General features: G+C 42.2%; 1 protein-coding gene across 3 annotated transcripts in view; it reads right to left on the reverse strand.

Annotated features, from left to right (window-relative positions):
- PIK3C2A (phosphatidylinositol-4-phosphate 3-kinase catalytic subunit type 2 alpha) overlaps window positions 1–9,514 on the reverse strand; it is a 49,545-nt gene extending 40,031 nt beyond the window's left edge. Inside the window, exon 1 of one of the 3 annotated variants that reach the window (XM_080595754.1) lies at window positions 9,365–9,514. The gene's annotated coding sequence lies outside the window, so the exon portion shown is untranslated. Of the gene's footprint in view, window positions 1–378; window positions 3,378–8,989; window positions 9,123–9,364 lie in introns of those variants that run through there. The other 2 variants (XM_080595757.1, XM_080595755.1) reach the window with 2 other exon arrangements.
- Window positions 9,515–13,809: the final 4,295 nt, after the last annotated feature.

Below are 13,809 nucleotides of genomic sequence, written 5' to 3' on the forward strand. Positions count from 1 at the left end.
ATTCCCTTACAGGACATCAGGCTGCACAGGCTGGCATTCGTCAAAGCCACAACTACTGCCATTAGAAAGAAGTGCTGCCCCACCTACTGCCCACCTGCACGGCGGAGTGTTGGACCCCACAGGGGAACCGATGAGGAAAAATGTCGGGCTGGCTTTCTCCATGGTTAGGACCAGGCCCCGATCGGGTTTACAGCGGAGCTGCAGCCTTCCGCAACATTCGGTCATTTTCTAGGCTCCTGTTGGCAGGACGGTCTCCCTAAATCTTCTCTTAAAGCTATATGGAATACTTCGCAGATGGTTAAAATCGCTCTGTTAAATCTCCAGACGCAAGACCACCCTGCACTTCCCAATTCATGAAGTTTTCTCAATTATTCCTACCTGGCTTTTCCAGGAAGCAGGAGCATGAAGCGCAGTTTTTGCAGCCTTGCTGTTGCCCAAGGATTCTGAACAGCAGCAGGATCTTTCTCCCGAATTTTATTCAAACAAACTGAAAGATGATCACACTTGCTAGGACTACTGAGAACTATTTGGGCAACAACTTGGCAGAATATTATCAGCGCATTCTGGTGCCGCCTGATAATTGTAGCAGCGAGAGCAAGTCGTTTTTCTGAAGGAGAAAAAACACCACGATTATATGGCCTTCAACGCAACTATATATAAACCAAGTAACAGTAGCTTTGGCTCCTTAAGAAGTAGGAAACCTTATTTTTCTGCTGAACTCGACAGCTTTGATCTCCCTTCTCGCCAAGCCGTCTCCCACTCACAACAAGGCAGTGTTTCAGCGAGTCATGCCTGCAGACAAACACGCATTCCTCGGCGCTCGGAAACATGGTGCACAGCTACTGCAGCACGCCCGCCCGTACATCCAGAGAATCCCACTCTCTCAATAACTGCTCATTTCTTTCACAATTTCACTCGACAGTGCTGCATTTTTCTCGGTTTGACTGCACGCTTGCACTGGCAGAAAGCTGGAGTGCTGACCTGAAGATTAGGACTATCACTTGCTATCTGGAAATCTGAATTGGGTTTTTATTTTTGCAAGGCAGACTCTGCCACCATGTACACCCTCAAGTTTGATCACTTTATTTAAGCCCTGTCCTCAGGACAATTCTAAAATCAAATCAGTGTGTAAATCTCTGTCAAACTTGATAAGCAGACTGCAGCTTTCAAACAGTTCAAAATTAAAAACATCTGATAACACCGCAAGAGTTTTAGCAAAACCTTGTCCTGCACACCAGTTTTAAACAGTAAATTCATCACATGATAGAAGATCAGAAGAAAAGCTCCCCCGACTTGAGGATCATTAAAATAAAGGCAAGCCTACTTTTAATGTTAATGACACTGCGTTGGCTAACATTTTCACATAAAAAGATGAGCTTCGCTTTGAACTTTTGAATTTGCAGCCATGTAAATTCAAAGGCAGACTGCTAGCAAAATTTAAACTTCTCCAGCACTTAAAAAGAGAAGGGCAAATTTCACTTGCACCATCAGCAGGAACTTCCCAAACACCCCGAAGAATGTTTCGGATCAAATCCCAGAGGTGGGAAAGAGATCCCTGAGCCACTCGGGGCCACACCGTGAGAAGTCATGAGAGTCTGCAACAACTGGAAGGCATCGAAAGACCTGAAAGTAATCCTCAGAGCCAAGATTGTTCTCATCGCAACTACTGCACACTCTATTTTAAGCAACAGTAAAAAAAAGAAGTTCTCAGCAAAAAGAGGTTCTCACCTTCAAAGGCACAATTCTCTTTCGAAATCCTTAAAGAACTCGTCAAACGCTTCCCAAAACAAAACCAAAAACCTTGGAACATCTGGAGGGATTACAACGGAGATTTGAAAGCAATAAAACGATCCCCTCCATGACTTACTTTCCCCAAAATTTGCAGTAAAACATACGTACCCATACCTTGTGTAACATCATCATGCTTGCCTGGCCCTAGTGGTAACTGATCAATACTGCCTGCTTCAACATTTCTTTAAAAGGAGGTCTAAAAAACTCAACACCTGACTTATCTACAGTCTTGACTGAAGGTAATCCCTGTCTTGTAGTGAGGCAGGGTACCTGTAAGCAGTATTTTCTGGAAGCGTTCCACCAGATGCAGGAAGGTAGAAATCCACAGGCCTTTCTCTGGCTCGAGTCAGGCTGGGTTTCCCTAAAAGCAACAATTCCTCGGTCGCAATTTTGAATACACTTGTTTAGAGTGCAATGTTCGTTTGCTCAGCCGTGTACCTGTTGATTGCCATGCAAATTTATTTAACAGAATAATGCTTATCAAGTATACAGCAGCAAAACTTTATAGACAAGAGCCAAGAAGCAGCAGACGTCCGACAATCTCCTTCACATCAAAGCCTCTAAACGGGATGAAAATTTATTTCAAAACAGATTCTCACTTACAGAGGCTTACATAAAAACAGAACATATTTACCTAAGGACCGCTCCAGCACATGTACAAAAATGAACCAGGAAGCAATTCTTTCTAATGAGGAATTTAAAGATTTTTGGTAAGAAACATCAGGAGAATGATGCACGGGATGTCACATCTCTACCAGGAGAGAGACTCAAAAAATCTAAATTAGTTTCCTACCTTAATAAGCAAGGAACATTTTATCAGAGACAAATCCCACCACCTCAGGCAGAGGTAATCTCACCATCTGCTCATGACCATGCTAACATTCTCCTCTACTTCAGCTGAGTTGCACAACAATTTTCTCCTCAAAAATAAAAAAGCAAACGAAAGCCAATCAAGTTGTTTTTTTTGTTTGTTTGTTTGTTTTTAGCAATCTTTGTAATTTGTTCTAGTGCTAAACAAGCACAGAGTTCATACTACTTGCAATTCATCCTTAAGAGACACTTTATAACGACAACAAATCAGTTCAAAAACTCTCTGGAGTTCCAGCACTAAATACAGAAGTAATGATAACGTGTCAGACCATTTCCTAAATTCTTTATAAAGTAAAACCTTCACATATTGTAGGCAGAGCTTCCTCAAAACAAGCACAATTTTCACAATACCTCCCTGTTAAATAATATAAAAAATAGAAAAAAATGTAAGGCATTTGCCTAATACTGAATAATAGCTAACTTAAAAATTAACCTGTCTTGCCTGCATACCAGAGACAGTAGCAGTTTTGTGGGATAGCCGGGGAAACTTCTGCAAAATAAGACAGCAGTAATATACTACGGAAAGTACTAGTCAGCTGGAAAGGAATTCATAGCCAGACATTTGCCACAGCAGGAAAACTCCTTAGCAAGAAAAAACACAGGAACTCGGACATTCAAAAGCCTCCCTGCCAGGTGCATTCACAGATTGCTACTAATAGAGAAAACTGCACCGATACCTCATCAAGTAAGTCAGCTGAGAGTTACTTACGGGCTTGCCAACATAGTATGTGCATTTGGGAGGGGGGGCAGAAAGAGACTGGGAAGGAACTAGGACAAAACGTTAACAGAGAAGAGATTCTGACAGTCATCACCACGCATGAAGTGAAAACAGAAGATACAGAAAAAGCAGAGAAAGCATCCCAGCAATGCTTGAGAGAGCAAAGGCTTTATTTTAATTCAAATACATGCAACAACTAACGTACCAGATACTTTAATTCTTGAATATGCATTAAGCTGGGGTACAACTGTTTATCCCTCCCATGCATCTAATAAAATAATTATTTCCAGGTACATTATACGTTAGGAAACAAACAGATTCTTCAGCTGCGTGACGGACTGTACATCGAGCACAACTTTGGTATTACTTGGTTTATCACTCCTGTCCTGAGCTTATACTCTTTCTTTTTACATCATCACTCTCCACAAAGTACGGGAACTGTTTACTTGTTAGAAAGGTCAAATAACCTAAGCAATTAAGGATATAATCAGACTGATCTTCTTTCAAAATAAATAAGTATATATATATCATATATATATATTAACAGCAGCTGCTTAAAGTCAAAAAATACTTCCAACATCAATCTGCTCATTTATCTTTTCTGTTTCAGTTTGGAAGAACTTAATGGGCTGCAGATACACCTGTTAAGAAATGTAAATAAATTATGTCAAACGAATTGTAAAGAATTTACTGACAGACATGCAAGTTCTACAACAATCCTTTCAGACAAGAAGTCCCTTTTTTCTTTTAAAATACTGTTAGATTTAGATTGCAAGTTGTTCAATAAGGCGTACAGAAGCAGCAAAAGGTTAGCGTTTCAGCTACCGTTCTATCTCTCTACCTTTCCATTAACACTCAACAGCTTCTTTAACACACTCGTAGCAAAATCAGAGGATACCTCCTCATGGATGAGATTAACTGTTAACTGAAAGGTCAAATCCATTTCAGTTCAGATCGTATCTATAGAATTTTCGAAGCCAATTTCACTGGTTTAAATAAAGGTGCGATTTTTAATTGGGCACAAACTCTGACCCAGTACTTTCCTATTTCACTCAAGTCATTCAGGATAGCCTCTAAACACCTCACCAGCTGTACTGAGACCAACATGCACCTCTTAACTGAGATTTTAACAATTCATTTACATCCAGGAAGTACAATTTCATCACAAAGCTTCTGATTTTGAGAGCTAAATAAGAATAGGGTGTTTCTAATACTAGAACCAGAAGCTTCCAGGAATACTTCAAGGTCTTTCGATATTGGCAACAAGCCTCTCGAAAACCCCAGCCTCAGCTGCTTCAGTGTTTATAGGAACACTTACGAACTCCACTACTTCAAACTATTTTCATCCATGCCACTGTGCAAAAGACTCTAGATAAGGCATACTTTCTAAATGTAGAATCTCGATGTTGGATCGACTTTCCCCGACAGCATTCCAAGGAAGCGTCCAGCACGGTGTTCTAGCCAAATTTCAGCATAGGCAGCTGTAGCTACCTGCACGTGTTTTCTGCTGCCACAAAGTTTTTCTTCCCCTTCTCAAAGCAGTGCCTCGCACCACCAGCCACTGCAACCCACTCCACCAGTGGATGTGGGTACGTGCAGATTGGGTACAGCACGTCTGCCAGCTTCCTGTAAACGTTTGCGCTGTTACACCCCTCCCTTCAAATTCTGAACCCAACAGCCATTTCAGTTGTCTGTTAAAGAGATACAGGTCTTAAAGAGAATCAAATTCTTGTGCGTAAGTTGCATAAAAACGTGCAACCCAACACAGCCAACAGTGGGTGCCGCAGCTGAAGAAAACAGTAGCGTGAGCTCATAATACTGGACATGGAAGATTTATCACCAGAAAAATCTTTATAAATACTCAAATCACGTCAAGATGCCCTTAAAGCACAAATCAACAAGAAACATGACATTGGTTTCACTAGCTGTAGAAGCGCCTTCTACATCTCCGTATTTCGCCTTGTTTTGTTCCCGGCTCTTTAACAGCCTACCTGCAATTCTGTTCCTGCTGCACAGTATTTTCTGAATGCAGATACCAGAAAAAGCAATAATGAAACCGATGGCATCCCAGGCTATTTCACGCCAATGCACTTGGCCAAGATTTTTTCCATCCCTCACAGCCAAGCCTATTACCAGCATTGTTTGACAAAGGCTAAGAATTTTGGTTCTGTTGCAATGTTTCTCCTTGCAGAATAATGCTTTCATATCCACTCCCTCTGCTTATTTCAGAAGTTTGCTTTTAAAAACTTTTTACTAACTCTTCTGCTTTTCAACCAGCTCTAAAATTGCACTTTTCTCTAGTTCACCCATATTTTTCACATGCTTTTCCCATCAATCTCTCTTTTCAACGCACACTTGAAAACCCACACGTAATGCAAAATATTCCACACAGAATCAACATTAGCTGCTGGTTTAAGGTATGCCTTCCTTTTAAGCAATGCCAGTGCCCCAAATACTTGGATTCCCCATCTGAATAATTCGCCCAGTAATCCACAATTTGCAAAGTAATTTTACTTTAAAGCATCACTTTCAAAGAATCATGGAACAATTAAGATTGCAGGGGGCCTCAGATGATCCCTAGCTCAACCTCCTGCTCAAAAAAGGGTCAGTTATGAGAAGAGTGCTCAGGCTCTACCCAGACAGCAACATCACAAAGTTTAAGTTATTCATAAAGCACAGGCCTGCTCACAATAGGGCATGATGAACTATCCCCAGCATCTACCTGTAGAAGTACTTCCACTAACCCTTCATAGCAGTGGTTTGAAGAAGCTAAATATCCTCTTCAATAAAAAATATACAAAGTCTCTAGGGGTGGGAAGGACAGGGTAAAAGAGGAAAGAAATGTTCATGCCATCCAATTACTTGAAAAAAGATGCCCAAACACCATATAGCCACGTAAGGCTCTACAGCACAGAGTTTAAAAAAAAAAAAAGTTTCTAAACTTATATGCCCGAAGTAAGCCCTCCAAATATCCTCCTAATTTCACAAAACATCCAAAAACACACCAAAATGCAAGAAGTTCATGCTATTATTTAGGGAGAAAACTCTCCCCTGCAAAGTTCCTATTCTATTAATCTGTTCCCTGGCTCTGCACAGGATATTCCTTTAACATATCAAAAACATTAATAGAATACGGAGAGAAAACCATGTCACCGCAGCTCTGTCCTAGACTTACCTCTGCATCACTGTATTAGTACCAACCTGCTGGTCTAACAAATGCAATTCTGCTGCAGTAGCCAAATTATTTCTACCACTTGCTTCAGCAGACAAGTTTCCCCTCAGGCAGGAAACTTGCACAGTTTCAGTTATAACCAGCAGATGCTTCTCAGTCACCAACCTGGTATGCATGAAAGTATTAAACAGTTGTTAATTACTGACAAAACAAATGCACTGTTTACATGGACCTCTTAGCTTTACATATTAAAATGCTTATGAGATTACTTGAAGCAATGAGCTTTTAAAAAAATAAACAAAATCCACTACACTTCCCTAGTAGAAAAGTAACAGGATGGCTATATTGGGTCAGACCACAGGTTCATCTCGTCCTTAACTTGTCTCTGGGTGGTTTCAGAAGGGCATAGGTGAAAAAAAGTTAAACCAGGACAAGCAAGCAATGACATTTCCTCAAAATCCTCTTCCAGTCTCCACTAATATGCTGCTCAAGGAATTCCTCAGTTAACTTGTCTAATATTTAACAACCGTGATGTGTTCTTCCTGCAGGAATTTGTCCAACTGCACATGGGGCTTGGAACACCTACCTTGTAACTCAACGCTGTCATCAACCCTGAGCTCTTCCACTGTGACTACAGCCTATGCAGGAGAGCAGATCAGTTATCACCGACCTGTTCTTGATGCGTCTTCGGCAACTCCTAACATCACCAGCAACACTGAGACCTACCAGCTGCAACCTCTGCGCAGACAAAGTTATTTCATCCAGGTTATCCTGCACTAACCAACCTCTAGATCGGAACAAGCGACAGTCTCAACGCAAACACCACGTGAGTGTCCCATTTTAAATTTTTTTGAACGGATCAACAAAAGGGATGTCAGAATTTTAATGCCAAGCACCTGAAAACTAGGAGGTACACAAAACCTGCAGCCATCTCTCTCTACTTCAATTTCTCAATGAAAGCATTCCTGAGTGATCACCACTTGGAACAAACTGAATTTAGTCTAAACAACTGCAGACTGCATTTCTCTGAAAAGTAGAGATCAAAGGAGCACTTCTCCTAACTTTTTTTTTTTTTTTTAACGTGAGCTTTGAGGAAAACATTTTATTCTAAATGACTTATAGAATAAATGAGGTTCACCATTACTGGCATGCTTAGAAACATTTCCTCCTTCACTTACTTGCCCAGTCTGGAAACAGCTTCTGCATTCTTCTGCAGAAAGTGACACCCCAGCAGCCTCTCCATGCACAAAGGGCTGGATGAATGCTCTCTGAGATGACTGATGTTATTGACCACTGCCGATAAAAACTGAACTCTGGTTCTGGTAAGTAATTACACATCACATCCACATCACAGGAACATATTTACAGTTACACTGCTGTGAAGCAAGCAATTTACGTTTGTACCGCCCTCATTCATTTTTAAATTTGTTGCATTACTCTAAAAATAAACAAACAAATCCATCCCACAGTTATTTCTACACTAACTGCAGACACTAAGAGGCAATCGTTCTAAAATAAGAGCTTTATCTGAACATCATTAAGGCTGGCCTCAAAGCACGTACTATGTTATGAACTCTACTCATGTTATCCTTACAGTGTCCTACCAATCAATGTTACTTTATTTTTCTTTCTTGAAGCTTCCATAGGATGCCCTTCACGTTGATCAAGATTTTTAAAATACACAGTGTGCAACCCTGCTCTGATCAAATTCAAATTCCCCATGGGATTAGTTTTTCTAGCTAGTCCTATACTAGTCTGGTTTGGTCCAACACCAAAACCTAACACAACAAAACAAACCAACAGCAAAAAAACATCATCTCAGCATTTTCATGTTTGTAAGCAAGGTTTTAATTCAAGTTTCTCCAGCTACACAGCAGGGACAAATTAATAATAGCAGCATAGGGTAACAAATATCAGCAGTTTCAATTTTACTCAGTCTGAGAAGTAAGAAACAGAAGAACACCCTCAGAAAGGAATTATTTACTTGAAGTTTTGAAAGGCATCATTTTCCATTTCAAGCATTCCCTTCTCTTTGCTGCTGTACAGAGCTCCTCAAGAGAGACCAGCACCTAAGTCACCAATGTATGCTCGCATACGCTGCTTGTTTGTCCTGAGGAGCTTGTACGTTCGCCTCGCTGGTGACGAGAGCAATACTCCATAAAGAAAGAGGAACCTCGAGTTTCCAAAGCAGGATTACTACGACTGTAATCAAGCAGGACAAGTTTCCTTTAACAAACAATCAGGAAAAAAGGAAGTTTGAAAGTCTTTTTGAGACCTTCGACGTATATTTTTTTTAAATCAACATCCACCTTCGTGTAAAAGGTTATCAAGCAGAGCACAACATTACAGAGGCACAGGCTCCAGTGAGTTTATTGGTTTCTTCAAGGAAAGGCCACTTGGCTCCAAACGCCTTACTCGCCTTCTCCCACCGGCTTTACCTTCTCCACAACTTCCTTCCACCGTCCGTCTGCTCTCAGCGGATCTGCCCGAGGCGCTCCCGAGTTTTGTGCTGAAGGCGGTGGGATTTACCCCCCTGCAGCCCGCTAGCCCCCGGCAGTACCTTGAGCCCCCCGCCTCCACGAGCAGCGGGGGCTTTTCGCCGCTCCTCGGCCCCGCTCCAGGAAACGCAGGGCACCGGCGGAGCCCCGCAGGCCCCGCTCCCCGCAGCACACCTGCCCGCCCGGGCCCGGAGGCCCCCCGGAGGCTCCCCGGAGGCCGAGGGTGGCGGAGCCGCGACCCCCGAGGGGACCCAGCGGAGGAGGGGACCCGGCCCGGAGCGGAGCCGCGGCCCCGTCCCGACACACGGCGCCTACCTCGCAGCGCCGCCGCCCCGCGGCCGCGGCCATTCCGCTTCCTCCCGCCCGCCGCCGGGCTGCAGCCGCCCTCCGGTCCCCCCTCCCTGCTCCGGTCCCTGCCTCTCTTCCCTCCGTCCCTCCCCGTTCCCCGCTCCTCCCTCCCGCCCGCCGTGCGCTCACATCCGGCCCCGCGGCCGGGCACCGAGCGGCAGCCGCGGGCAGGGCCCGGCTCCGGGCCGCCCACCGCCATTTCGTCCCCTGTGGGCCCCCATCGCTGCACAAGCTCCACGCGATACAAAACACCGCGAAACGCAGAAGACGCACGAGAAGAGCCAGTTTAGAAGCCACAACATAAATGAATTAACGAAGCCGAGTCGCAAACTGACTGCCGTTTGCCGTGCGATTATAGTTAAACCCCATCGCTTCACAATCTAAGCATCTTTTGTAGGGTAAATCCTGACCTGGCACCAGCAGCGCCAGTGAAAGCCCTTGCAAAACCAGAACTTGGAAAAGTTAACACAAAGTATGTTCCTGTAGGAGCATCATAGGCGTGATTCTTTAATTACGCAGATTAACAAAGTTCTTACTGCCATTTGACTCTAAGCCATCAAGGAGGTTTCAGGCTGTAGGTTATTCAGAAAAGAAGCTGATGCTTTCTGATAGCAGACCGCTATTTGCAATCAATAAGCACAAAATCCCGCTTTGACATCTACCCCCCCAAGACATCTACTTGGCTCTCAAGGTCCAGATTTCTTGCTAGGCAGCGGTCTGTCCTTTAAAAGTGCAGCAAGAGGTGCCCATGTGCACATCCTTTCTGTTTGGCAGTACAGATAATGAATAGCATTGTTTTCTTCTAAGAAAATCCTGTAACAACTGGCATGGGAAACCCTTTCCTATGAAGAGGGTCTGCACAGCATGCTGGACATGGATTGGAGGCTCATTCTGCTGCGCAACTGAGGGTTTCCACCTTCTGAAGGGAGGTGAGATCTCTATATTATCAGCCCTTTCTGTGTAGTGTTGGCTCTAGTATTAGAAGGTCATTTAGAAGGTCACTTTGTAGAGTATGAGTGCCTTTCTTACTGATGGGCCAGCACCTCCTGGTACAAAGCAGAACCTGTGATGTGTGTGCTGCTTTCCTTCTCAGAAAAGGAAACCGCCCTGGATTTCACCTCCCAGTCACTGGCCACGGGGGTTAGTCCTGGGACAACTATTTTTCTATATTTCATCCATCACTAAACAAAGGAGTGTTAACCTGCTTAGCTGGAATAAAAGGCAGCTACCATATCCAAGAATTCCAACAAGACCGTGACTATTTGATTGACTACCTACCGTCATAATATTGGTCAATGTGTGACAGCACAAGTGGGTCAAATGTGAACCAGAAGTTGAGAAAGGAAAGATGATTTGGTTCATTCTGCTGATTAACGCACGATCATAGAAGACCATTTTCACGCTTGCGTACAAGTCCCATGATAACTAGAACCTTCTGGGACTTTCCCTTAGAAATTATCTCCTTCTTATCAGGAATTTTCCCTGCTATTTAGCATGTATTTTAACAATTTAATCCCACCCTTTTTAGTGATGTCATTACTGCAAAATATTCTTAAGGTACTTCATGTTAAATAGGCACCAATTTCCTTTTATCACACTAAATACAAACCGCATATGCTATTCCTTCCTTAGCTTTCACCCCTTACACTGAAGAGCAACTCCAACACCAATATTTTTGCCTCTGCTTTCATAGTTTCTCAGTGACATTCGCATTAAATGTATATGAATTATCAGATATGGTCTAGAAGCAGTACCACACAGCTTTTGGAAACAGCGTCTCCATACCTGATGCCAACAAGCATTCTCCATAGCTTGGCCTTTACTAATGGGGAGGCAAAATGGTTCTGCTTCGAGAGAACTGCTCGGCATTAGAAGCCCACCTTCAAAGTAGAAAGGCACTGTCCCCCAGTTGAGTCAATACAGGGAACAATGACATAGCCTGCAGACTGGCTTACAAATGGGTAATTACAAGTTACACATTACCGCATGAAAACATGACGTCAGTTCCTAAGTATTGCTTACACAGGAAGTTACTAATGTGTTGCTGTAAGTACAATGCGCAAGGTGCGTGTCTCAGCAGTCTCGCTGCCTTGTTACTATCTGTGGTGTCCGAGACATCCACCGAGTATCGCAGCTGCCCTGAGAGTTCTCAGGAAACACCTCGTAGAAATACATCTTGGGGAAAAAAAGGTGTACCACAGATAGATGAGCACTAAAAAATCCATATAATTTTATGGAGTAGTATTTTTACTAAAATTTAAATTGTAAATTAGAGGCAGAATAAACAGAGAATTTGTTCAAATGTTTGGACAAAGTGCTGTGCTCAGTAGTGCTAATACTCAAACTTCACAAAATAATTCCAACATAGCACATGCAAAAAAACAAATCACCCTGTGTAAATAACCATACTAATACTGGGATTAACTGGCAATGTGATAAACTGCAGCTGGCAAATGCCTTTTAAAACAATACTTAGGATACAAGAAAGCTTCATGTAGACCCAGATTAAAAGCACAGCTATACCCAACAAAAAAACAACAACAAAAAAGTGTTTTGGTGAAGGAACATCTGGAAGTTAAAAAAAAAAATAAAAAACTTTTAGAAGAAAAATGCCTTAATTTTCCTCTCAGCCTGAAACACATTTTATGTAAGCCTTCTAAATTTAACAGATGAATGCCTTAATTTAACTACTGGAATTGCTACTCACCCTTTACTAATTGGAAGCAATAAACTTGATGCCTATTGTTAGAGCATCCTTTTTGTGAATGAGAAATTGCTAGTAGAAGCACGGGGATTTTAGAAGGACAAATATGTTTCCTCTGAAAATCGGAAGATGGAGCATATTACGCCAAGGACAAAAACCTCTTTGCAAATACCGTGACAAGTACCAGAATATGGTACTTACTTTGTGCAGGAAATCCCCAAACATGTATTCCGAGGAAATTCCCAAACATTTGTTCATCAGGGTGGGGACTACAACATGAAATTCACCTCCGTCCTGTTGAACGCTGTCCTCATCGCAGACCATGTCAGGGCTCCTCGCTGCCTCCTGGAGCAGTGTGGGACAATGGCCCTGCAGGAGCCCACAGGTGCATTTGGGGCTGGTGCACAGCACCCATCCCAAAGCTGCCAGCCTCAACATCACAGGGCCTGTGCAGGTCAAGGAAGCCCTGTGCAGTTGTTACAGCTGGCAAGCTGTGCTTGGGGCTCTAGCTAGTCTTGGGCGTGTGGCCCTCAGAAGCCTTATGGCCTGTGGATTACACGTATGGTGCACCTTAGGAACTCAAGTTTGAAAGAAAAAAGCTTAATTGTGATACACACTGAGACTATGCAGGAATTGAAAATTATTCATCTACGTTTATGACTCCAACGTTAGGCTGCTTTTCAGGAAAGCTATGGCATTCAGTGATGTTTGACTTAGAAGCTAAACGGTTTAAATTAATCTTAAATTATAATTTTAGAATATACTTAGAATCCATTAGCTTGAACAGTGACTGCTACACAAATCTACCAATCTTCAGTAACCAAGACAGATCTAATGTCCTCGAGGTGACTATTGCTTACTTAAAGGCAACAGTTTTAAGCTGTTTTGGTAACTTGCATTTGGTAATTTGCATCAAAGTTTTAGCTAGTTCTTTTTTTTTTTTTTTTTTTTTAACACTTTTTTTTCCCTAAAACCAGCAGAGGGAGACAGGTTCTTTTTTACTCCAAAACAAAAGTCTTATTTCCTCAAAAACATGCCAAGTTGAACTTTCAGTACAACTTCCTCCATTAGTCTCGCAATACCTTTTCTTGTTAATTTTAAATTGTATTATTAATACTCATTTGGCTTGCTTTAAGTGTTTACTCAAGCTTAAATACCTACTGCTTACATCTATAGATGTTTATTTAATAGTATGTTGTTATTAATAATTCATTGTGAAGTTCTTTCAGGAAGAAATGGGATATCAGTGTTGGTAATGAATGAAAAAGATAAATAGGCCATGGTTGTTTTTATTGTTTCACTGTTATGCAATAGATCACGTGTTTTCACTGGGTAAGGTTTATATATAGCTCTTAAAATCTACACAATAATTTCAGCTATGTATGAGTTACATTTAAGCTCAAACATAAGAAAGTTCCCCTTTGCAAACCAAAATAGAAGAAAAAAAAAAGCCAACAACCAAAACCAACAACAAAGAAAAAACACTAATAGTTGCAAGTGCAAGTAAAATCTTCTCTTAGGTTAATTTCTTAGGACCCAGGTCCTGTTTCAGTAAGCGAGAATTTAGGTACTAGAAGCGAAAACACTATTACAGATCTTGGCACAGAGAATTAGGTATTCCCTGCATCATTTAAATAGCATCTCTACGGCATAGCATGACAGGGCACACATTTGAAATTCATAAAAGATTTCTCATATTTACCCCAAT

Source organism: Anser brachyrhynchus (assembly GCF_964034855.1).
Source record: "Anser brachyrhynchus genome assembly, chromosome: 5".
Classification (NCBI taxonomy): Eukaryota; Metazoa; Chordata; class Aves; order Anseriformes; family Anatidae; genus Anser; species Anser brachyrhynchus.